This window comes from Muntiacus reevesi, chromosome 9, assembly GCF_963930625.1.
Source record: "Muntiacus reevesi chromosome 9, mMunRee1.1, whole genome shotgun sequence".
NCBI lineage: Eukaryota > Metazoa > Chordata > Mammalia > Artiodactyla > Cervidae > Muntiacus > Muntiacus reevesi.
The window spans coordinates 877,459-902,469 of NC_089257.1; the positions used below are offsets into that span (position 1 = coordinate 877,459).

General features: G+C 45.1%; 2 long non-coding RNA genes across 2 annotated transcripts; both read right to left on the reverse strand.

Moving 5' to 3' along the window:
- Positions 1–20,577: 20,577 nt before the first annotated feature.
- On the reverse strand, positions 20,578–21,942 carry LOC136174172 (uncharacterized). The gene is made up of 3 exons (XR_010664383.1): positions 21,927–21,942; positions 21,733–21,846; positions 20,578–20,765 (listed from the first exon to the last, which is right to left on the reverse strand). It is a non-coding gene; the product is annotated as an uncharacterized lncRNA (long non-coding RNA).
- A 963-nt stretch (positions 21,943–22,905) lies between these two features.
- LOC136175098 (uncharacterized) lies at positions 22,906–24,301 on the reverse strand. The gene is made up of 3 exons (XR_010664431.1): positions 24,220–24,301; positions 23,336–23,471; positions 22,906–22,950 (listed from the first exon to the last, which is right to left on the reverse strand). It is a non-coding gene; the product is annotated as an uncharacterized lncRNA (long non-coding RNA).
- Positions 24,302–25,011: the final 710 nt, after the last annotated feature.

Sequence of the window (25,011 nt, forward strand, 5' to 3'; positions counted from 1 at the left end):
ACTGACACACAGGAAATGCAGAGAATTATAGAAAACCATCCCTCAACATCTTGAAGGAAACCCAAGGATCATTTCACCCCATCCTCTGATTTGGAAAGTAAATAAACAAACACCTGGGACGTCTTAGCAAGTCAGCAGGCAGGGTGTCAGAGACAGAATGAGAATCCTATTCCTGGCTGCCCATTTAAAGGACGGCCCTGGCCCTGCAAATTCGTGATCCAAGTCAAAAGAAAAAGTGAAAATGTTAGTTGCTCAGTTGTGTCCGACTCATTGCGACCCCACGGACTGCAGCCTTCAGCTCATCTGTCCATTGAACTCTCCAGGCAAGAATACTGGAGTGGATTGCCATTCCCTTCTCCAGAGGAGCTTCCCGACCAGGAACCCGGGTCTCCTGCATTGCAGGCGGATTCTTTACCATCCAAGCCACCTGGAAAGCCCAAACCCAGGTGCCTACCTGTTCCTGCAGCTCAGGCCTGTGTGCTGCGGCTGGTGGGGCAGCTCTGCTCAGCGGGGCTCAGCCAGAACCTCCCACTACCGTTCCTGCCGCAGTGACCTTGCTCCTCTGCCCTCCCACTTCTGACACTTCCCATCCCTTCTTCAGAATAGCAGTACTTCCGATTACACAAGAAACGATTTGCTCTATTTACAGACAATTGATGTGAGAAAAATACTTCTTCCTCTTTCTGAATTTCAAGGTCTGGGAAATAACACAAAAGAGAAGTAACACATAAGAGAAAGAGATTGTGAAGATATGTGAGATGAACAACACCAGTTAGAATCCATCTCCATTTTCCTTGGGTACATTCAGCTAATTCCTTTTAGCCTGAGCTTTCTTATCTGCTAAACTTTGGCCACCTGCTGTGAAGAGCTGACTCATTTGAAAAGACCCTGATGCTGGGAAAGATTGAAGATGGGAGGAGAAGGGGACGACAGAGGATGAGATGGTTGGATGGCATCACCGACTCAATGGACTTGAGTTTGAGTAAAGTGTGGGAGTTGGTGATGGACAGGGAGGCCTGGAGTGCTGCAGTCCATGAGGTCACAAAGAATCAGACACGACTGAGTGACTGAACTGAACTGAACTGAAATGAGGGTTGTTGTTTAGCCATTAAATCATGTCCAACTCTTTTGCATCTCCATGAACTGTAGCCCCCCAAGCTCCTCTGTCCGTGGGATTTCCCAGGAAATAATACTGGAGTGGGTTGCCATTTCTTTCTTCAGGGGATCTTCCCAATCCAGGAATTGAACCTGTGTCTCCTGCATTGCAGGCGGATTCTTTACCACTGAGCCACCTGGGAAGGTAGACAATAATAATGTGGGTAGACAATATTAACTCCACTCTATGGCTGTTGGGAAAATTAGAGGGAAAGGACAGAAAGAGTTTACAGAATGTAGGCATTCCATAACTTGTGATAATAATGATATTAATTTTGAACTTGGGAGAACTGATATATTTCCCCACTGCCCTGGCTGCTGGCAAAGTGAAAGCAACCTTTGGCATCTCACTGCCCACTTGTTGCTTCCTTTGGATGTCTCTTCATTTCCTGGCTTCATATCTTCCTAAGTTCAGGCTCAGAAAAGTCCAGGCACATCTCAGGAAGGATGTCAGTAGACTGGAGTCAAATATAAAGCTATCAGGGCTGAAAGCAAGCTCATTTTCCAGGAGGTATGCGTTGCCAGGGGTTTCTCTGGTTGCTCAGTCAGTAAAGGCTCCACTTGCAATGTGGGAGCCTGGGTTTGATCGCCAGGTTGGGCAGATCCCCTGGAGGAGGGCATGGCAAGCCGCTCCAGTATTCTTACCTGGAGAATCCCTTGGACAGAGGAGCCTGGCAGGCTGCAGTCTATGGGGTCGCAGGGTCGGACATGACTGAGCAGCTGATCACATGTGCGTTGCTGGGACGTGTTGCCACTTTCACCTCCTTTGAAAGCTGCTTGGAGAACAGGAGGGGAGGGAATAGGACGATTCTGGGATGTGCAGCCAGTGACAACAGCTGACAGGAGGACATGCTTCAAGCTTTTTAACTTCCCCAGGGCTGACAAGGCTGTCCCCTGAGAGAGGAACAGGTCTCAGCCAGGAGGGTTGTAAGAAACTTGTAAAATGCTTGGGGGAAATTTTAGTCCACTTTTTTAATCACTTTAGTCCATTAAAAAAAAAAAAATCACTCCAAATGAGGTGATACTGCTGAGGGAACTCACCCCAGATCACGGGTCGAGCCGGTGAAGAAGAAGGACAAGTTTTAGCAGAAGGTCCAGGCCGACACGTTGGCGACAGTCTGCCGTTTTGTCAGCACCGTCTTCATCCGCATGACCAATGGCTCCTTCATCTCAGAAAACCCTCACGGCCCAGGCCTTTCTCCAGGTCTGTGATCTGCTTTGAACAATTTGCCAAAGAAGAATCTCAGTCATCTGGGATACTCTCATCCTCCTTCTGAGTCTAAGTAGGAGTTTATAGGAAGACCAGTTGGCTATCTCGTCAGTTTCCCCGTATATTAAATGAGATGCAGCGTCTCCAGAGTTTGTACGATTGTCGTTCATAAAGCCGTGTTCATTTGTTTACTTATCGTCCTTGACCGCCGAGTCTCTGCTGTGAGCGCAGGCCGCTGCTGGCGGCAGTGCTGGGGGTTCCCGTTGTAGTGGCGTCTCTGGTCGTGGCCCGTGGGCTCAAGAGTAGTACCTGTGACTCACAGGCTTAGCGGCTCCGTGACACATGGAATCTTCCCCGACCAGGAATCGAACCTGGGTCCACTGCATCGGTAGGTAGACTCCTAAGCTTTGGACTACCAGGGAAGTCCAGCAAAGTCACATATAAAGTGCCCAACATCGAGTCTGACGTAGAGTAACATTGAGAAAAATCTGTGTTCCGTGTCCAGTATCTTGTCCCACCTCCTCTATAGAAAAGCGTATTTTATCCCTAGGTTGATCTCTGGTCTCCATGGGGAATTTTTTTTTTTTTAACATTTACTGTCTGATTCTCTTGTGTGTTGATTGGGACATCCTCAGTCCTTTCACCATTTCCTGGTGCTCTGCACTGGGAGGCACCTCCTGGTGTTAAGTTTGCTCTAAAGGTGCAGTCTAGGGTTGGACATGACTGAGCGACTGAACTGACTGCCTCGGCATTTAACAACTTCCCACTCACCCCCTCCCTCTAACCAGCAGTGAACCTGGCACAGGTGACATGCATCTCAGATTTCTACTGACTTTGGAAGGGGGTGACTGAGACTTTTTCTCTCTAGAAATGGGGAATGCAGAGCCTACTGTCCAGGAGTGATTCCCCAGGGCATAGTTCACTGACCTCTTTGGAGTCTGACTTCGGTTACTGTCTCTGGATGCGTGCTAAGTCGTTTCAGTCTTGTCCGACATTCTGCGACCCCATGGACTGTAGCCCAGCAGGTTCCTCTGTCCGTGGGATTCTCCAGGCAAGAACACTGGAGAGGGTTGCCGTGCCTCATCCAGGGGATCTTCCCCACCCAGGGACTGAACTTGAGTCTCTTACATCTCCTGCATTGGCAGGCGGGCTCTTTACCAGTCACACCACCTGGGAAGCCCGGATGTTGACTCTATCCATAGGTTTTTCTCTGCTGCTTCTTAGAATCTCACATCATGACGGCAGAAGGAAAGTTAAAGGATCTTTACCCCAGCCTCACATTGGGAGATTTTCGTCTCCTGACTGTTAGCCTAAGTTATATCAGATATGTGACTTACTGCCAGCTGTGTGGTGCTGGGAACTTGCTTTCCCGATCCTCTTTTCTTTTTTTAATATATATTTTTATTAGGCGCTGTATTTCTTTTTTGTAATTTTTTAATGTTGACATCTAGTTGATTAACAGTGTTGGTTAGTTTCAGGTGGACAGCAAAGTGATTCAGTTATGTGTGCACACATATCTGTTCTTTTCCAGATTCCTTTCTCATTTAGGTTATCATAGAATATTGAGTAGAGCTCCCTGTGCTATACAATAGGTCTTTGTTGGCTATCTACAGAATGATCTCTGTTCATTTCAAAGGCAAACCATTCACTATCACGGTAATCCAAGCCTCTGCCCCAACCAGTAATGCTGAAGAAGCTGAAGTTGAATGGTTCTATGAAGACCTATAGGACCTTTTAGAACTAACACCCAAAAAAGATGTCCTTTTCATTATAGGGGACTGGAATGCAAAAGTAGGAAGTCAAGAAACACCTGGAATAACAGGCAAATTTGGCCTTGGAGTACAGAATGAAGCAGGGCAAAGGTTAATAGAGTTTTGCCAAGAGAATGCACTGGTCATAGCAAACACCTTCTTCCAACAACACAAGAGAAGACTCTACCCATGGACATCACCAGATGGTCAACACCAAAATCAGATTGATTATATTCTTTGCAGCCAAAGATGGAGAAGCTCTATACAGTCAGCAAAAATAAGACCGGGAGCTCACTGTGTCTCAGATCATGAACTCCTTATTGCCAAATTCAGACTTAAACTGAAGAAAGTAGGGAAAATCACTAGACCATTCAGGTATGACCTAAATCAAATCCCTTATGACTATACAGTGGAAATGAAAAATAGATTTAAGGGACTAGATCTGATAGATATAGAGCTTGATGAACTATGGATGGAGGTTCGTGACATTGTACAGGAGATAGGGATCAAGATCGTCCCTATGGAAAAGAAATGCAAAAAGGCAAAATGACTGTCTGAGGAGGCCTTACAAATAGCTGTGAAAACAAGAGAAGTGAAAAGCAAAGAAGAAAAGGAAAGATATTCCCATTTGAATGCAGAGTTCCAAAGAATAGCCAGGAGAGATAAGAAAGCCTTCCTCAGCAATCAATGCAAAGAAATAGAGGAAAACAACAGAATGGGAAAGACTAGAGATTTCTTCAGAAAATTAGAGATACCAAAGGAACATTTCAGGCAAAGATGGGTTTGATAAAGGACCGAAATGGTATGGACCTAACAGAAACAGAAGATATTAAGAAGAGGTGGCAAGAATATACAGAAGAACTGTACAAAAAAGATCTTCACAACCCAGATAACCACAATGGTGTGATCACTCACCTAGAGCCAGACATCCTGGAATGTGAAGTCAAGTGGGCCTTAGAAAGCATCACTATGAACAAAGCTAGTGGAGGTGATGGAATCCCAGTTGAGCTATTTAAAATCCTGAAAGATGATGCTGTGAAAGTGCTGCACTCAATATGCCAGCAAATTTGGAAAACTCAGCAGTGGCCAGAGGACTGGAAAAGGTCAGTTTTCATTCCAATCCCTAAGAATCAATGTCAAAGAATGCTCAAACTACCGCACAATTGCACTCATCTCACATGCTAGTAAGGTAATGCTCAAAATTCTCCAAGCCAGGCTTCAGCAATACGTGAACCGTGAACTTCCAGATGTTCAAACTGGTTTTAGAAAAGGCAGAGGAACCAGAGATCAAATTGCCAATATCTGCTGGATCATCGAAAAATCAAGAGAGTTCCAGAAAAACATCTATTTCTGCTTTATTGACTATGCCAAAGCCTTCGACTGTGTGGATCACAATAAACTGTGGGAAATTCTGAAAGAGATGGGAATACCAGACCAGCTGACCTGCCTCTTGAGAAACCTGTATGCAGGTCAGGAAGCAACAGTTAGAACTGGACATGGAACAACAGACTGGTTCCAAATAGGAAAAGAAGTACATTAAGGCTGTATATGGTCACCCTGCTTATTTAACTTCTATGCAGAGTACATCATGAGAAATGCTGGGCTGGGAGAAGCACAAGCTGGAATCAAGATTGCCGGGAGAAATATCAATAACCTCAGATATGCAGATGACACCACCCCTATGGCAGAAAGTGAAGAGGAACTAAAGAGCCTCTTGATGAAAGTGAAAGAGGAGAGTGAAAAAGTTGGCTTAAAGCTCAACATTCAGAAAACTAAGATCATGTCATCTGGTCCCATCACTTCATGGGAAATAGATGGGGAAACAGAAACAGTGTCAGACTTTATTTTTGGGGGCTCCAAAATCACTGCAGATGGTGACTGCAGCCATGAAATTAAAAGACGCTTACTCCTTGGAAGGAAAGTTGGGACCAACCTAGACAGCATATTAAAAAGCAGAGACATTACTTTGCCAACAAAGGTCTGTCTGGTCAAGGCTATGGTTTTTCCAGTGGTCATGTATGGATGTGAGAGTTGGACTGTGAAGAAAGCTGAGCATTGAAAAATTGATGCTTTTGGACTGTGGTGTTGGAGAAGACTCTTGAGAGTCCCTTGGACAGCAAGGAGATCCAATGAGTCCATCCTGAAGGAGATCAGTCCTGGGTGTTCATTGGAAGGACTGATGCTGAAGCTGAAACTCCAGTACTTTGGCCACCTCATGCGAAGAGCTGACTCATTGGAAAAGACCCTGATGCTGGGAGGGATTGGGGGCAGGAGGAGAAGCGGACGACAGAGGATGAGATGGCTGGATGGCATCACCGACTCGATGGACAGGAGTCTGAGTAAACTCTGGGAGTTGGTGATGGACAGGGAGGCCTGGCATGCTGCGGTTCATGGGGTTGCATAGAGTCGGACACGACTGAGCGACTGAACTGTACTTAGCATGTATATCTTGATTGGGACAGCTAAACTCAGTCCTTTTGTGAAAACTTTCCTTCCAAGTCAGATGTGAACAAATTGTTATTTGGTAATGGCCTGGATCAACACAGCCACCGGGACTGACCGTCCACTGGTGCAAAATCGGACAAAGAGTGAGACTGCCTCCGACGGTGACCAGGCTGAGCGCCTGCGCCCTTGGCACACTCGTGCCCAGACAGAGCAGGGGCACTGCGGAAGGCGGGGTCGCTTTCACGCCGCTCTCAGCAGCTCTGTCAGGCCATGGAACTTCACAGAAAGCCTTCCTGAAGAGGTGTAGGGACACAGCAATCCTTCCAAGAAATTTCCCAATGGAAAAGTAATGGGCCTTGCTTTTCGTGCAACTGGCTTTTTTGAGTGCCTTTTCTGTGCCAGACTGTGTTCTACAGACTGAATGCTTGTGCTCCCCCCAGTTTACTTGGTATTAGGAGGCGGAAGCTTTGGAAGGCCATCAGTTTGAGATGAAGCGATTAGTGTCCTTATAAACAGGAAGAGACCAGAACTCCCTCTCTCTCTGCCATCAGAGGACACAAGAAGGGGGTACCTGCAAACCAAGAAGAGCGCTCTCTCCAGACACCAAATCTGCCGGCATCCGACCTTGCACCTCCCAGCCTCCAGAAGTGTGGGAAGCCTACGCCTGTTGCTAACACCGCACTGTCTGAGACATTTTTTTTATAGCAGTCCAAACTGAGAACGACAGGTGCACCAGTGGGCCGAAACCGACAGAATCACCTGCCTTTGAAGATTTAGTGGAAAATGTTTGAAAAATTATGAAATGAAACATTGAAGACTTAATAAGTCTACTTCCTAAGTATTTTCTTAAACAAGCTAGTAGCAGTGAATAGATATGGGGCCATTTTACCATCACTTTGCAGATTGCTATAAAATACACTTGGAAGAATTGTATCTTTCATTTTTAAATATACAACACCTGTATTATGTCAGATTTTAATGGTATTTTAAAACCCAAAACTTGTTTGTCAGTGTTTCCTATCATTTTGGCTAGCAATTAATTTTGAGTATAAAAGGTAAATATCTCTAGGAAATAAAGCTGAGTATGTCTCATTACAACTGATTCAGCCTCCTGAAGCTGATAAATGATTATCAGCTATGCACAACAGGACTTCTAAACAACTCATATTTCCCACCCATAGTTTTAGTTTTCAGTCTCCTTACTCTGCATAAACAGTATGAAATGTCCTTCTTACACCCAGTTGACAAACTCCTGACTTTCCCTTCACTGAGTAATGAATTTCCTCTCTGGTTTGTTTCCTTTCTGGGTGCATGTATAAACACACAAACTCAGCTTTACTTATTTCTTTATTTTGGGTGCCCTGTAGTGATATTTATTTGACTCTTTGACACACATGTCAAATCTTATGAGATAACGGAATTAAGATGTTTTGAAGCTTCTGATTCCACACGTGATTTGAGATTTTCAGTATTGGTTAAGGGTCTCCTGCACTGTAGGCTGACTTTTTTACCATCTGAGCCACCAGGGAAAAGTGGGCAAATTTTTAAAGAGATTGTTATGAAATGTCACCTTCATTTTAAGTAAGTAATATTCAGACAAAATCACTTCACCTCTAACCAATTATAATCACATTTATTCTTGTCATTTGTCAACTAGGTGCATTGTTACAGATATTTATTTACTTAAACTATAATGATTTTTTTATTTAAATTACATTTATTTGTGGTTACCTTTTACTGTAAAAAAAATACTGCATAAAAATGTACCAGGGTGGTATTTGGTTTATTTTTAAAGGTATGAATTAAATAGAAAAAAAATGGGTTACTTAAAGTAAGTAAATAATATTACAACTGGTTTACAATTACGGCTCTTTAAGTATGGAATTTAGGGGTAGAACACTTTTTCTAAGACAGAGCCCTTGAAAATTCCCATTTTATTTTTAAAGAGTATCACACAGTATTAAGGAATTTAATAGCTGAATTCCTAAAGCATGAATTTAGGCAATATGAAGAACAGAAAAATAATATACTGCTTTTTCTCCTATTTGGGTTTTCAGAATCTTTGCAACTTGTAATTGAATAAGCTGGGCTCACAGAATCCAAGGAAAACAACCTCATTCTTTCCCCACAACTGTCCTTCGTAAACCCCTCAGTGCGGTTCTCCTCAGCTTTCTGTTTAAAATCTAAGATAAGTTACTGTCAGCAAGTGGAGAATTCTCATCACTTTAGCATTAAACTGTACTGTCTTATGCAAGAATAGAAAGTCGGGCATTTACAGGGAAGTTGGAGCTGCTTGAGGCAGCTCCCATCATGGGGAGGAGAGAGAGGTTCTGTTTTTAACCATCGTCTCTAGCTTGCTGAGAGGACTTTCCGGTCCTTGCAGCGTGCAGAGCAGGACGAGGACAGCTGAGGGGCAGGAAGAGTCTCCTGGACTGCTGCTTCCCCAGCTTGCTGTCCAGCTGGTGGAGCTGATGGCTTTGGGGCTCCGCGGCTGGGATTCCTTGGCTGTGCATCCTTTTATTCTAATCCACTTCCTCAGTGCTCACAACTCCTCCCATGTCCCACCCTGAGTGTCCATCGGCGTTTTCCAGCCTCCGTCTCTTCCAGGTCTTCTCCCCCTAATGTCCTCCTGGGGCAAAGTCTAAGGCCACCCAGGCGTTGCCTCTCTCCCGTGGCTTCCCTGTGGCGGGAGGCTGTCCCAGGACGACCTTCCTCCCCTGCTCAGTGGAGGCAGACGGCCCTGGGGTGGCTCTGATGGCCCCTGCCTCCTGGCACTCGGGCCCTTTGGGGAAGGCTTCCCCTCGACTGTGGACAGCGGGACCTGTGACTCGCTCTGAACAAGCAGAGAATGGCCAAGGGGTCGGGAGGTGTGTGCGTGGGGGTGCCCTATTATATTACCGAGGACCGTAGCACCTGTCGTTCTGGCTTCTCTATTTTTATTTTTAATTATTTCGTTGTTATTCCTAACCACTGAATTAGTAATTTCACAGCCATCTTTATGTTTTAGTTTATTTTCGAGTGCGCCGCGCCTTCCTGGCTGTGCTCCGCCTCCGCTCCTTGCGGCAGGTGGCCCCCACTCATCCCAGCCCTCCGGCCTCGCGCTGTGCCAGCATCTCCTGGCGCGGTCCTCGCGGCTTGCGGGCTAGCAGCTGCGGCGCACGGCCTTAGTTGCCCTGTGGCGTCTGGAACCTTCCCAGACCCGGGGTCCGACCCAGTCGCCCGCATTAGTAGGCAGCTTCTTAACGCCCGACCCGCAGGGAAGCCCCCGGGGTCTCTTCCCCTCCACGGCCGGCTCAGAGGAAGCAGGCAGCCGTGCTGGGGACCTCCACGTAGCAGGGGGCTGGGGACGCCTTCAGGTGTTGAGGGCGGCCTTAGCCAACAGCCTGCATGGACCGCCAGCGGGAACGCGGGGCCCTTGGTCCTACAGCTACAAGGAACTGGATCCTGTCAACAACAGGGGAAGCTTGAGAGTGAATCCTTCTCCAGCCAAGCCTCAGTTGAGATCGAAACCCTGCCAACACCTGGCCATGAGTCCTGCAGCCTTGTGAGATCTAGAGGCAGAGCAGCCTGTCAGCCACAGCCGCTTTCTTGTGCTGTCTCAAACCTCCAAGGCTGCGGCGATGGGTCCTGCAGCGATCGGAACAGACACTGGCCATCAGAGTCAGAAGCCCCAGCCGTGGCCTGTTTTGGTTCCTCCCAGAGCGCTAGACTCACGTCCGCGGTGACGATCTACGCTAGACCCCCACGTGGTCCCGCGGCGGCCTGTCTCACGGACCCAGCCTTGAGGAGGGGTAAAGCCCCACAGAACTCCAGCAAGCTTCTTCCAATGGAGTTCTGCAGCAAAGTTTTCGAACAATATGTGTGTGAGTGCTAAGTCGCTTCGGTGGTGTCTGACTCTGCGGCCCTGGACTGTAGCCCTCCAGCCTCCTCTGTCCATGGACTCTGCAGGCAAGAACAGTGGACTGGGTTGCCATGACCTCCTCCAGGGGACCTTTCCGACCCAGAGAGCGATCCCTGGTCTCCTGTCTCTCCCGCTTTGGCAGGCGCATCCTTTACCGGTAGCTCCACCTGGGAAGCCCTTTCAGATAACAGTCCGTTTCTTATGACGTTCTCTTGGTTCCTTCTCAGTCCTCAAGTTTATTTTCTGGAAGAGTTGAGAAAGCCACCTGGCTATTCTTCTGTAGTTTTATCTTGGGAGAATGCATTTCAAGTTGTAAATTGGGAGTGATTGTCAGTGGCAAGAACGGGGTGATGGAAGTGGCCTCCCCAGGTGCAGGTCATAAGGAAGAACACGGTCTGGGGAAGCTTTTAAACAGTAGCTGAACTGTCATCTACCCTTCATCATCCATGTGTAAGCAATTCTAAATACTGATAATAAAATACTGCTCCAGAAAAGTCTAATCTGAAAATGGCGTGTTCCCGGGGCACAGCCATCCCACCGCCTGTGTTTGGTATGACGCTGTGCTATCTACTGTCTCTGGGCCTCAGATGAAACTGGGCAGACGTCCTTCCCACGTAAGGCCCGTTACCCCCGGATGGACCACGAGTCACCAGCTTCACCGTGCCTTCCGAGGCCGGATCAGAGAAAACGGCCCTTCCTTTGCTGCCATCTGCTGGGCAGTTGTAAAAAGTACCCTGGACCCTGTAGGTGGCAAAACTCAACGGGTGGGGCCTCTTAGATTCCTGCATTGTTCCACCTGCACCCTCGTTTGTGGGTGTGTGTCTGTGTGTGCGTGTATGCCCGTGTGCATGCACACAAATGTGTACGTGCAGCTGTCAGAAAGCAGATGGAACACTTATTGTTATCTAAGATTGAAAGCGGCTTCCTCAGTGGCTCAGTGGTAGAGGATCCACCTGCCAAGCAGGAGACACAGGTCAATCCCTCTGTCGGGAAGACCCCTGGAGAAGGAAATGGCAGCCCACTCCAGGATTCTTGCCTGGGAAATCCATGGACAGAGGAGCCTGGTGGACATGACTTAGCGCCTAAACAACAAGATGAGAAGAACTAAGATGCACACTTTCCGACATATACAGTCCACGGGATTCTACTGGAGTGGGTCGCGTTTCCCTTCTCCAGGGGATCTTCCCAACCCATCGAACCGGGGTCTCCTGCCTTGCAGGTGGATTCTTTACCAGCTGAGCTATCAGGGAAGCCCCTGATACATAGCACTGTACGGTAATGAATTTATAATACTTTTCTGACAAATAATACATGAAAAACAAGCACAAAAAGTAAAACTTTTTAACCTCACCATAGAGTACCTTGGAAATTACAGTAGTACAGTAAACAACAGTGGCACACGGAGGCTGGCATCGAGCGAACAGGTGGGCAGAGTCACTGACGGAGGAGGCGGAGGAGGGGGGACGGCAGAGCTGCAGGGTGGGCAGCCTTAGGAGACGGGGGCGAGCGCACACGTGTTCACGCCTGACCCTGACGGCACGGGTCCTGGTTCCCTGCTGGACTCAGCTCCTTATCTACCCGCTTGAGAAAAACGATCCAGGGCCGTGTGGGTCTCTCTTCCCCGTCTCGGATGAGGCGGCAGCGCTGGACTGCAATCTGAACGGCTGCGGCGGCCTTCCTGCAATGGTCTATGAGGTTCTGAGCCTCATAAACCAACAGTGTCTCCTCCAGCAGAACTGACCTGCAGGGTTGGACGTGTGAACACACATTCTCACCTTGTCAAAGTCGGCGATGTGAAGGTCCGTGTGTGGGGGGCTCACTGTACTGCTCTCCTCTGCTAGACCTTGCAGGAGTTTACCAGGAACTCACTTGAGTGGGGCTGGTGGTGGGGCTGGGTAGGGCGTAGTGGAGAGGGCTGAGTTCTTTGGAGAAAATAAAGGAGTCAGCTGGTGGAAGCAGGGGACTAGCTTTGCCGTCTAGGAAGCAAGGCAGCAGATAGAGGACGGGGAGGGAAGGACGCCTGGAGAGCGCGGTGAAATGCCTGCTAGGCACCGTTCTAAGTGACGTGAGTTTTCTCACCCTTTTCACACGGCTGTTCTTCAGCCGGTAAGTACCGTGAGGCTCTTTGCCGCCCCGTGGGCTGCAGCACGCCAGGTCCTCTGTCCTCCACTGTCTCTAGGAGCTTGCTCAAACGCACGTCCACTGAGTCGGTGATGCCATCCAGACATCTCATCCTCTGTCGTCCCCTTCTCCTCCTGCCCTCAATTTCCCCGAGTATTAGGGCTTTTTCCAGTGAGGTGGCTCTTCGCATCAGGTGGCCAAAGTATTGGAGCTTCAGCTTCAGCATCAGTCCTTCCAATGAATATTCAGGGTTGATTTCCTTTAGAATTGTATGCTTTGATCTCTTTGCAGTCCCTGGGACTCCCAAGAATCTTCTCCAGCAGCACAGTTCAAAGCATCCTGTGTTGTTCAAGAATGATCCATATATATTCAAAGAAAAGGAACACGATATCTCAAAGAGACATTTGCATTTCCATGTGTATTAAAGCATAACTCACAAAGCTAATGTATGGAAATGAACTAAGGATCCTAAGGAACCAAGGAGCCAACCTAAGGAGCCAAGATGAATGGATATAAATATATTACAAGAAAGATATACATATATATATCTGAGAAAAGAGGCAGTGACATTGACTCATTAAATGCATGGTTTTTTTTTAATGTGTCCTATTGTTTATAAAGAGCTAGTTAAATCAGTAGTTGAGTTCTTGGAGAAAATAAGAACATGATTCATATATATATGATTACAAGATCCTGGAACTCTCCAGGTGTAGTTCTTCCATTACTGTGGGGATAGGTCTTCTGGAACGCTTTTCTGTTGGTCTGGTGGCATCAGACCTCTTGTGAAAGGTGCAGGAGATGCTGTCTCTGCTGTGTGAGGATTTGCTGGCAGAACGGACGCAGCCTGTGGAACCAACAGAAATGCCATAGGTGAGTCACCCAGACAACCTCAGGGCTTCTCTCCTGTCTACACAGTCTCGTCATTATTAGAGTCAATGCTGTCTTCTCTGAATTCGGTCTCGGGGTCTATTTAGTTGAGTTTCTCAAGTATTCCTTAGATCAGGCTAGAGTGAAGAAGAACCTCGGGTGATGGCTTTGGCATGAGATGTGGCCGCTGCAGCTGTGGGCTTCCAGGTGGGCCCATCTTACACGTGGACGATGATGCCCAACACACCGGGTGAAGCAGAGCATCGCTGGAAAACAGGGCGCTTCTTCCAAACCAGGAAGAAGCTGACGGCAGCAGCACACCCAAATCACTGATCTGCTTGCCGTGACTGCAGCGCTGCAAAAACCCTACTGACCCAGGATGGGAGGAATCATCGGAAGCTAAGGAAAACGCTGGTCCTTCCTCCACAAACTCAGTGTGAACTGGCGTGTTTGAGGGAGAGGGAGGGAGGCGGGAGGACCAGAACGAGATAAGGACCAGGCATTACGTGCCCCAGAGCCACTGCTCCTTGGGGTGCACACTCCCCAGCTCTGTCCCCAGGGGGGTTAGTGGGAGCAACATTTCCTACTGTGAAATGACTCTAGGAGCAGAAGGAAACACAGGCACAGATATCGTGACAAGAGCGTTACAAAAGAGTCTGTCCCCATGTGCAGATGCTTCACTTTATGAAAACGAAATGCCTCACTTAGCAAAATCACAAAGTCAATAGAAATTGCTGAGAAACACTACCTTCTAGGGTCTTAAAATGCAAAAGTTAACTAACAAAGTTGACATAATTAGTCGATCTCTCTTCTATGAGGAAACGCTGTGGGGTTGAAGGTTGAGGTGCAGCATGGAAGCCCCAAAAGGAAGTAGAGATGAACAGAATGGTGTAGAAAAGGAACAGAAAATGAGCTCACTAGACAATTACTGATTTGCCATTTGACTTTGGGCAGCCCAGGTCTACACCTGGGCTTTTGGGTAAGGAAGTTAATGAACATGTCTTGGGGGTTTTATGTCCATTTTCTCACTGTGGAACCCCTAATTCTTTAAGGAATACTTCCCCACTCATCCTAGCACCTGCGCTCTCTCTGCTCCCATTTCCTAACCCTCCCTGTCTCACCTTCTTTCTGCTTAGCAGTCAGGAGGATCTGAGCAGGTCTCGAGGTAAGAGATGTGTGCCCACACTGACAGAGGAGTCTGAAGCCCTGACTTTCTTCAGAGGCCCAGGGAAGGGTCCTCTCATCGGATGACGGAGTAACATCTGGCAGTCTCCGGGATCTCTGCGCCGTGAAGTATTCTCCAATCTGGACCAAGAGGGGATGCCCTCTGAGGTAACAAGGATGGAGAAAAATAGCCTTTCTTTATGCATCGTGGTCGGCAGAATTCTAAGATAACCCCAGGTGACCCATGTCCCTGTATGAGTCCCTCCTCTTGAGTTCCGGGTGGACCTGTGTAGAGGATGGGCTGTCCCTCCTGTGAGCAGGTTACTCATCAGTTGCCTTTGAGTTGATCAAAAATGGCATTTTCCTAGATGAGCTTGACCCAATCACGTGAACTCTTTAGAAGAGCCTTAAAACTTCAGAGATAGCTCTCCTGCTGTCTCAAAGTAGAAATAAGTTGTCCTGATTCCACTGTGGAGAGAAAATCAATTCTGTTATATGAGCTTGGAGAGAAGCTACCCCACATCCAAGGTCAGGGGCGGCGGCCGAGAGGAGCTACCCCATGTCCAAGGTCAGGAGCAGCGGCTCCGCTTTGCTGGAGCAACCGTGAAGAGATGCCCACGTCTGAAGTAAGAGAAACCCAAGTAAGATGGTAGGTGCTGAGAGAGGACATCAGAGGGCAGACAGACTGAAACCACAGTCACAGAAAACAGGCCAATCTGATCACATGGACCACAGCCTTGTCTAACTCAGTGAAACTAAGCCATGCCGTGTGGGGCCACCTAAGATGGTCGGGTCATGGTGGAGGGGTCTGACAGAATGTGCTCCACTAGAGAAGGGAATGGCAACCCACTTCAGTATTTTTGCCTTGAGAACCCCATGAACAGCATGAGGAGGCAAAATGATAGGATACTGAAAGAGGAGCTCCCTAGGTTGGTAGGTGCCCAATATGCTACTGGAGATCAGTGGAGAAATAACTCCAGAAAGAATGAAGGGATGGAGCCAAAGCAAAAACAACACCCAGTTGTGGATGGGACTGGTGATAGAAGCAAGATCCAATGCTGTAAAGAGCAATATTGCATAGGAAGGTGGAATGTTAGGTCCATGAATCAGGGCAAGTTGGAAGTGATCGAACAGGAGATGGCAAGAGTGAACATCGACATTCTAGGAATCAGCAAACTAAGATGGACTGGAAGGGGTGAATTTAACTCAGATGACCATTATATCTACTACTGTGGGCAGGAATCCCTTAGAAGAAATGGAGTAGCCATCACGGTCAACAAAAGAGTCTGAAATTCAGTACTTGGATGCAATCTCAAAAACGACAGAATGATCTCTGTTCATTTCCAAGGCAAACCATTCAATATCACGGTAATCCAAGTCTATGCCCCAACCAGTAATGCTGAAGAAGCTGAAATTGAACAGTTCTATGAAAACCTACCAGACCTTCTAGAACTAACACCCAAAAAAGATGTCCTTTTTTCATTATAGGGGACTGGAATGCAAAAGTAGGAAATCATGAAACACCTGGAGTAACATGCAAATTTGGCCTTGGAGTACAGAATGAAGCAGGGGAAAGGCTAAGAGAGTTTTGCCAAGAGAACACACGGTCATAGCAAACACCATCTTCCAACAACACAAGAGAAGACTCTACACACGGACATCACCAGATGGTCAACACCAAAAACATATTGATTATATTCTTTGCAGTCAAATGGAGAAGCTCTCTACAGTCAGCAAAAACAAGACCGGGAGCTGACTGTGTCTCAGATCATGAACTCCTTATTGCCAAATTCAGATTTAAATTGAAGAAAGTGGAGAAAACCACTAGACCATTCAGGGGTTTGATTTGAGGTCATACAAATCCCTTATGACTATACAGTAAAAGTGAGAAATATATTTAAGGGACTAGATCTGACAGACAGAGAGCCTGATGAACGGAGGTTGGTGACATTGTACAGGAGACAGGAATCAAGTCCATCCCCAAGAAAAAGAAATGCAAAAAAGCAAAATGGCTGTCTGAGGAGGCCTTAAAAATAGCTGTGGAAAAAAGGGAAGCAAAAAGCAAAGAAGAAAAAGAAAGATATTTCCATTTGAATGCAGAGTTCCAAAGAATAGCAAGGAGAGAAAAGAAAGCCTTCCTCAGCGATCAATGCAAAGAAATAGAGGAAAACAATAGAATGGGAAAGACTAGAGATCTCTTCAAGAAAATTAGAGATACCAAGGGAACATTTCATGCAAAATTGGGCTCAATAAAGGACAGAAATGGTAGGGACATAACAGAAGCAGAAGAGATTAAGAAGAGGTGGCAAGAATACACAGAAGAACTGTACAGAAAATATCTTCACAACCCAGATAATCACGATGGTGTGATCACTCACCTAGAGCCAGACATCCTGGAACGTGAAGTCAAATGGGCCTTAGAAAGCATCACTACGAGCAAAGCTAGTGGATGTGATGGAATTCCAGTTGAACTATTTCAAATGAAAGATGATGCTGTGAATGTGCTGTACTCAATATGCCAGCAAATTTGGAAAACTCAGCAGTGGCCAAAGGACTGGAAAAGGTCAGTTTTCATTCCAATCACAAAGACAATGCCAAAGAATGCTCAAACTACCACACAATTGCACTCATCTCACACACTAGTAAAGTAATGCTCAAAATTCTCTAAGTCAGGCTTCAACAATACATGAACCGTGAACTTCCAGATGTTCAAACTGGTTTTAGAAAACGCAGAGGAACCAAAGATCAAATTGCCAACATCTGCTGGATCATCGAAAAATCAAGAGAGTTCCAGAAAAACATCTATTTCTGCTTTATTGACTATGCCAAAGCCTTCGACTGTGTGGATCACAATAAACCGTGGGAAATTCTGAAAGAGATGGGAATACCAGACCACCTGACCTGTCTCTTGAGAAACCTGTATGCAGGTCAGGAAGCAACAATTAGAACTGGACATGAAACAACAGATTGGTTCCAAATCGGGAAAGGAGAATGTCAAGGCTGTATATTGTCACCCTGCTTATTTAACTTCTATGCAGAGTACATCATGAGAAACGCTGGGCTGGAGGAAGCACAAGCTGGAATCAAGATTGCCGGGAGAAATATCAATTACCTATCAATAACCTCAGATATGTAGATGATACCACCCTTATGGCAGAGAGTGAAGAAGAACTAAAGGGCCTCTTTATGAAAGTGAAAGAGGAGAGCGAAACAGTTGGCTTAAAGCTCAACATTCAGAAAACTAAGATCATGGCATCTGGTCCCATCACTTTGTGGGAAATAGATGGGGAAACAGTGGAAACAGTGGCAGACTTTTTTTTTGGGGGGGGGTGGCTCCAAAATCACTGCAGATGATGACTGCAGCCATGAATTAAAAGATGTTTACTCCTTGGAAGGAAAGCTATGACCAACCTAGACAGTATATTAAAAAGCAGAGACATTACTTTGCCAAGAAATGTCTGTCTAGTCAAGGCTATGGTTTTTTCAGTGGTCATGTATGGATGTGAGAGTTGGACTATAAAGAAAGCTGAGTGCCAAAGAATTGATGTTTTTGAACTGCAGTGTTGGAGAAGGCTCTTGAGAGTCCCTTGGACTGCAAGGAAATCCAACCAGTCCATCCTAAAGGAGATCAGTCCTGGGTGTTCATTGGAAGGACTGATGCTGAAGCTGAAACTCCAGTACTGTGGCCACCTGATGTGAAGACCTGATGCTGACTCATTTGAAAAGACCCTGATGTTGGGAAAGATTGAAGGCAGGAGGAGAAGGTGGCGACAGGGGATGAGATGGATGGATGGCATCACCGACTCAATGGACACGAGCTTGAGTAAACTCTGGAAGTTGGTGATGGACAGGGAGGCCTGGTGTGCTGCAGTCCATGGGGTCGCAAAGAGTCAGACATGACTGAGTGATTGAACTGAATTTAAAGGTGTTATAAAAGTAAATACTATTAAAAGGATTACAGTATTCTACAACTACAGTTTAATGACTAAAATGAGAAGCACACAATACCAAGTCTTGGTGGAGATATACAGTAATGGAACTCTTAGGCACTGATGGAAGGCATGCACAAACACTTTGGAAATGAATTAGCAATTCCACTACTATATACACACCCAGGGAAATTTTACACATGTATGTATCAAAGTATATGTATAAAATTTCCATGGTAACACTAGTCCCAAATAGAAGCATCTCAAATATTCATCAATACTTAAATAGGTAAACTTGAATTTTTAGAAAAGAATATTTTGCAGTGATATAAACAAACAGACATTATCTCATGCTTGTTTGAACAGCATGAATGACGTTCACAAATATATTAAAATAAAGGTGTCAGATCCAAAGGTATACACATCATAAGATTCCCTTTTACAAAATTTAAAAACAGACAAAATTCATAATGGCATCAAAAGTCAAGATAGCATTTACCCTGAGAGATCTCAGTGAGTGGAAGGGGCAAGCATCATCTTCTGGAATTTGGTAATTTTCTATTCATTAAATAGGTGCTGGTCTATCAAGGATGTTCACTTCCCAAGCATTTTGAAATGTGTCAACTGTGACACCCATGATTTATTCATTTCTCTGTGTGTGTCATAGTTCCTTTAAAAGTTAAAATAAGTCATAGGATCAGTTGGGGATGATAGGAGGATGAAATTCAAAATCAAAATCAGTGTCAATAGAAGGAGAAACATATTTTACTCAAGTTTGTGTAACTCTGTTCACATGCAGACTAGACACTTTCAGATGGGCAAATTATTATCCACACAGGGATACAAAATGAGGAATATTTTTTTAAAAAATCAAGGACTATTCTACTGAAACTTCAGCTTGTCATAAACATGATCATAAGGGTCTATTGTCTATTACTGTTAGCACATTGCCATTCGTTGACTGGATAATCACCACCTGTGGAAATTGAGAACAATATATATCATTAGACACATATGTCCTCAGCCAAAAGGATCCCCAATTATCCTGGGAACCCCTACCTCTTTTCTGTATCCTGGGACCTAAGAGATGAATATACCTTCCTTCAGGGATGTAGGCGCCTTGCTAGACAAAAACCAATATACAACAGGAGCTAAGAGGCTCTGGAAACATCAGACATAGTTCTATTTTTGTGTTCTGCTGTCTCCTCCAGTTTCAGAAAGAACTCACGTACCTAGCAATCTTTTCCTCACTTCTCTTCCTGACTTTATTTTTGGGGGGTTCCAAAATCACTGCAGATGGTGATTGCAGCCATGATATTAAAAGATGCTTACTCCTTGGAAGGAAAGTTATGACCAACCTAGACAGCATTTTAAAAAGCAGAGACATTACTTTGTCAACAAAGGTCCGTCTAGTCAAGGCTATGGTTTTTCCAGTGGTCATGTATAGATGTGAGAGTTGGACTATAAAGAAAGCTGAGTGCCAAAGCATTGATGCTTTTGAACTGTGGTGTTGGAGAAGACTCTTGATTGGACTGCAAGGAGATCCAACCAGTCCATCCTAAAGGAGATCAGTCCTGGGTGTTCATTGGAAGGACTGTTGCTGAGGCTGAAACTCCAATACTTTGGCCACCTCATGCGAAGAGTTGACTCATTGGAAAAGACCCTGATGCTGGGAAAGATTGAAGGTGGGAGGAGAAGCGGACGACAGAGGATGAGATGGTTGGATGGCATCACTGACTCAATGTACATGAGTTTGAGTAAACTCTGGGAGTTGGTGATGGACAGGAAAGCCTAACATGCTGTGGTTCATGGGGTCGCAAAGAGTCGGACACAACTGAGCAACTGAACTGAACTGAACCTGCTCATTAGTCTGAAGAGGAGGATAGAGACAGTGAGAGGAAATAAAAACACAGACTCACCATCAGTACGAAACCAATACTGATTCATTATCACTAATTAAAGCCCATACATTACAGATAATTTTTTACTTAGTGTCCTTTTTATACCATAGGATCACATCCAGGACACATTAGATAGAGACAGTGAGAGAAACAAAAACACAGACTCAACTCATTTGAACCTCAATCAGGTCCCAAAAATTTCCCTGATGACAAAACAGGTCACTTTGCACCCAAACACAGAGAGAGAGCGGGCGATGCAGGCGTCCAGCAGGGAGGAGACTATTATCACAATCTCAAATACCTTCTAAAGAGGAGCAGATTCTACAAAGAAATAAAAGAAACAAAAGAGGGAAAGAAAAATGTTATGATAGGTGGATACTTCCATCAGCCTTAGATACTGACTTCAATCTGACCCATTCTCCATTACAGAAATAGATAAGTTCTTTCTCATGCCAAACTAAAAAAGAAGAATTAAAAGAAAATCCTAGGATGGTTCAGAGGAATTTTACTCTTGAACTTAATATCTTTAGAGTAATTGAGATCAAATCAGATATATTTCCATAGTTTTCTTGGCTTATAAATTCTCTCTGTTGTCTAGTTCTGTCAGCTGTCTATTTCTATTTCTTGTTAGTTTATTGTCTATTTCAAGTTAGTTTCCTTATATTAATAATAACCTTCCTGTGTGAATTCATACTTTGTCATCATGTAAAGAGCAAAGACTCTGGAGTAGGAGGTAACAACTCACTCCAGTATTCTTGTCTGGAAAATCTCATGGACAGAGTAGCCTGGAAGGCTACAGTCCGTGGGATTGCAAAGAGTCGGACATGACTGAGCGACTGAGCAAAGAGCGAAGAACCAGGTCTGTGGAAGTTATGTCACTGTCCTGGCCTTATATGCATATACACAAGAAGCTCTAACCATCTCGGCTTGGTGTTCCAACTCCCCTCTCCTGAACCCCCACCCACCAAGAACAAGGAGCTAATTTAGCCACAATAGCACCGGTCCATCTCAACGTGAAGCTGCAGTCTTTGAAGAAATATCCTAAGGGCTCATCTCCTAACATCAACATGTTCGGAGAAGGCTGTTAGAACACAAGGTAACCATTCTAGTGGGCCCGTCAGAAAGGGGGCGAGCATTCTCCCCAGGAGATCAAAGCCCCAGATCTCTTTGTGATCACTGGGCAGGATCAGTTGAAGGACAATCACCTCAGGCCAATATACATGTATATAATATAATATAAATTTAGGGGAAGGTAAGCAGAAAATAAAAGCTGTTCAGAAACACTTACCAGAACAAGGCACTTGGTTCCGGGGGCGGACACGGCAGCCAGTTCTGCAGTTAGGATGAGTGTCCCTGTGCCTAGAATGACTCTGACGATGTTCACGCCCATGCTGCTTTTGATCTGGAAGACAATAAGTGCTCATTACATTTCTCTGTCTCCTGTCTTTCCTCCTTCTTGAGAACAAAAACACATTTACTTACTTTGAAGGGGTTGAAGATTCATCCTCAAATTACTTTCCAGGGTCTGAGAACAAAGGAGTATTGCCAAAATAATGGATTTTATATTCACAAAAAAATACCAGGGCTGGAGTCTCACGCCATAGGAATAGGAAAAGGAGGTCCAACCTCAGTTTCCTGATGGAAGAATTTGCAGTGACCTCCTAGAGCCTGGATGATTCAGAGAATCAAAAGGGGCTCTTACTAAGTGAGGTGAGTCAAAGACAAACATATGATGTCAATCGTGTGGAATCTAATTTTTTAAATAAGATTTAAATTTTAAAAATTAAATTTTTTTAAATTAAATTTTTATAATTTATTTACAAAATAAATAGACTCATATATTTTAAAAAAGAGTTTATGGTTACAAAAGGGGAAATATGGTGGGGAGGGTAAATTAGGGGCTTGGGATTAACATAAACACACTACTACATCTAAAAGAGATAACCAACACGGACATACTGGATAGCACAGGGAACACTACTCATTATCCTGTAATAACCTATATGGAAAAACAATCTGAAAAAAGAATGAATATATCTTGCCGTATATCTGAAACGAACACAACAGTGTTAATCAACTATGCTCCAGTTAAAAAAAAAAAAAAAAAAAAAACTTAATGACTTCTTCTGCCTTGAGATGGAGCACTTCTAATTTTGCTTTCAGGCACGGGGAATACTTACCGGGTCCAGTGTCATTTTTCTTCCAGCAGCAATAGACAGAGCCCCAGGTGTGAAGAAATGGAGACAGAAGAATCCTCTTAACCCGAGGAGCCAGCAACTGTACATGATTGGCGTCTGAGAGACAGGGCTGAAGGGAAGATTTGAAAAATTCTACCATTGAGAAAGTGGAGCTATTCCAACATACTTAAAATAAGGATCCCACACAGGGTATCCTGGGAGCACGATAAAGGGATAGCACCAGTGAACGTAAGTGTCAGAGGATGATAAAAACACAGACCTGTCACAAACAGGCATGTTTTCATCAGACCAGTGAAGATCTGAGCCACCTGGGGAGAGAAAAAGATGTTCAGGGTATGAAGCATGAGGGTTGGTAGGAAGACAAATCTGTGATCTTTACACATAGCTGTTTCCCATCTCCTGATTATTTTAAAGGCCTCCCAGGAAAGCACCCTGGGAATCTATCACTTTTCCTCTAGTTTAAGGCTGTTTAAAGAGGTTTCATGATAATTTTCTTCTTCCTCTCTCTCTAGAGAAATTCATTTTCCTTTTAGATGATGGCACTTCTGATTTTTTTAAAAAATTTATTTCTAGGTACTGTGAGGTTTATGGAGGTCAGGTTAATCACACCTCAGGCACCAGAAGGGACATCCCTTCTTCTCTCTGGAAATGGCTATCTCCCCAAATATTATGCTTGTAGGTCAAGTCACTCACCCCCAGTATTTGGGACTCCCCCTTCAGGAAGTCCTTCACCTCGTCCATCCGGCTTACTTGCATGATTTATTTCTGGAGAAAATCCAGGCAAAATCATACTGTTGTTCCTTCTGGTCTCTTGACACAATCTTCATTGCTGTAAAATGCAAGTATTTCACAAAGAACAGATTCACTCTCCTACTCCGTTATTTTAGACTTGAAAAATGACCTTTGAAAGAATGGGTACCATGAAGCAACTTTGTGAGGGGGTAAGTTAAAGTGCCTGAGTTATCCTCTCAGTCCTGCATGTGTGTACTCAGCCACGTCGGACACTTTGGCGACCCCGTGGACTGCAGCCCGCCAGGCTCCTCTGTCCATGGAATTTCCCAGGCGAGAATACTGGAGTGTGTTGCCATTTTCTCCTCCAGGGGATCTTTCTGACCCAGGGATGGAACCCCCATCTCCTGCTTTCACAGGTGGATTCTTTACCACTGAGCCACCTGGGAAATCCAGTAAGTGCCACGCATGCCAAAATGGCCTTCTGAGTCCACTTTAATAGGGTTATGTTATCGTTGGAAATAGATCTATTGAATTAATAGCCTTTAATCTTTCCCCTTCCCTCTGTTCCTACCAGTGCCATGTGACTTTGCTATTCCATGTACTCTGGAAGTTAGTGTTTTCCTTTTGAGACAGATGTTGAGAAGGCCACCATTCTACAGCCTGAATAGTCACCTTCCACAGAGACTAGAATCTGTCCTTTGAAAGCCCAGTCACAAGAATCCTTACTCATCCCAAGTTCACTCCCACCTCAGCCTGTACTAGATGCTCTCCCTGCATGTCATTCACTGAGAACCCAATGTAGAACTCTTTCTAGAAGCTGGAAATAGAACATGAGTTCTTCCTACCTTTGCGTCATTCCAGAATTGCACCAAATGGGTCCTCTTGGCCATAAGTCTCTAAAGCATTTCCACGGAAAAGTCTGGTCAGATCTGAAGAGTAATGTGACAATTATCTTCAGGTCTGTGTGGCCATTATCTCCTGTGAGTCATCCAAACCGGCCTACCAGATGGCAACAGCAAAGAAACTGTCATGAACCAATCAGTACTTTCTTAAGATAGTCATCAATCTCCATTCTGAAGCTAAGGACAAATTAACAGCAAGACCCTGCTTTTAGATCTTGATTGGGCTCCCAAGCTGTTTTCTGAAGTACTACATTTAGGGCTGTTCATATCAAAGCCTTGGTCACATGGAGACAAGTGATTCTGACTCTTACTGATATATTAATACAAAAATTTAGAAAGAAAATAACATCAAACTTATACAAAATTTTTGTATTGGAGAAAGTTGTTCAGTCGCTAAGTTGTGTTCAACTCTTTGCAACCCCATGGACTCTAGCACATCAGGCTTCCTTGTCCTCTACCATCTCCTGGATTTGCTCAAACTCATGTCCATTTTGTCGATGATGCCATCCAACCATCTCATCCTCTGCTGCCATCTTCTCCTTTTGCCTTCAATATTTCAAAGTATCTGGGTCTTTTCTAATAAGTTGGCCCTTTGCATCAGGTGGCCAAAGTATTGGAGTTTCAGCTTCAGCATCAGTCCTTCCAATTAATATTCAGGACTGACTTCCTTTAGCATGGACTGGTTGGATCTTCTTGCAGTCCAAGGACTCGCAAGAGTATAATAGGGGGGAAATC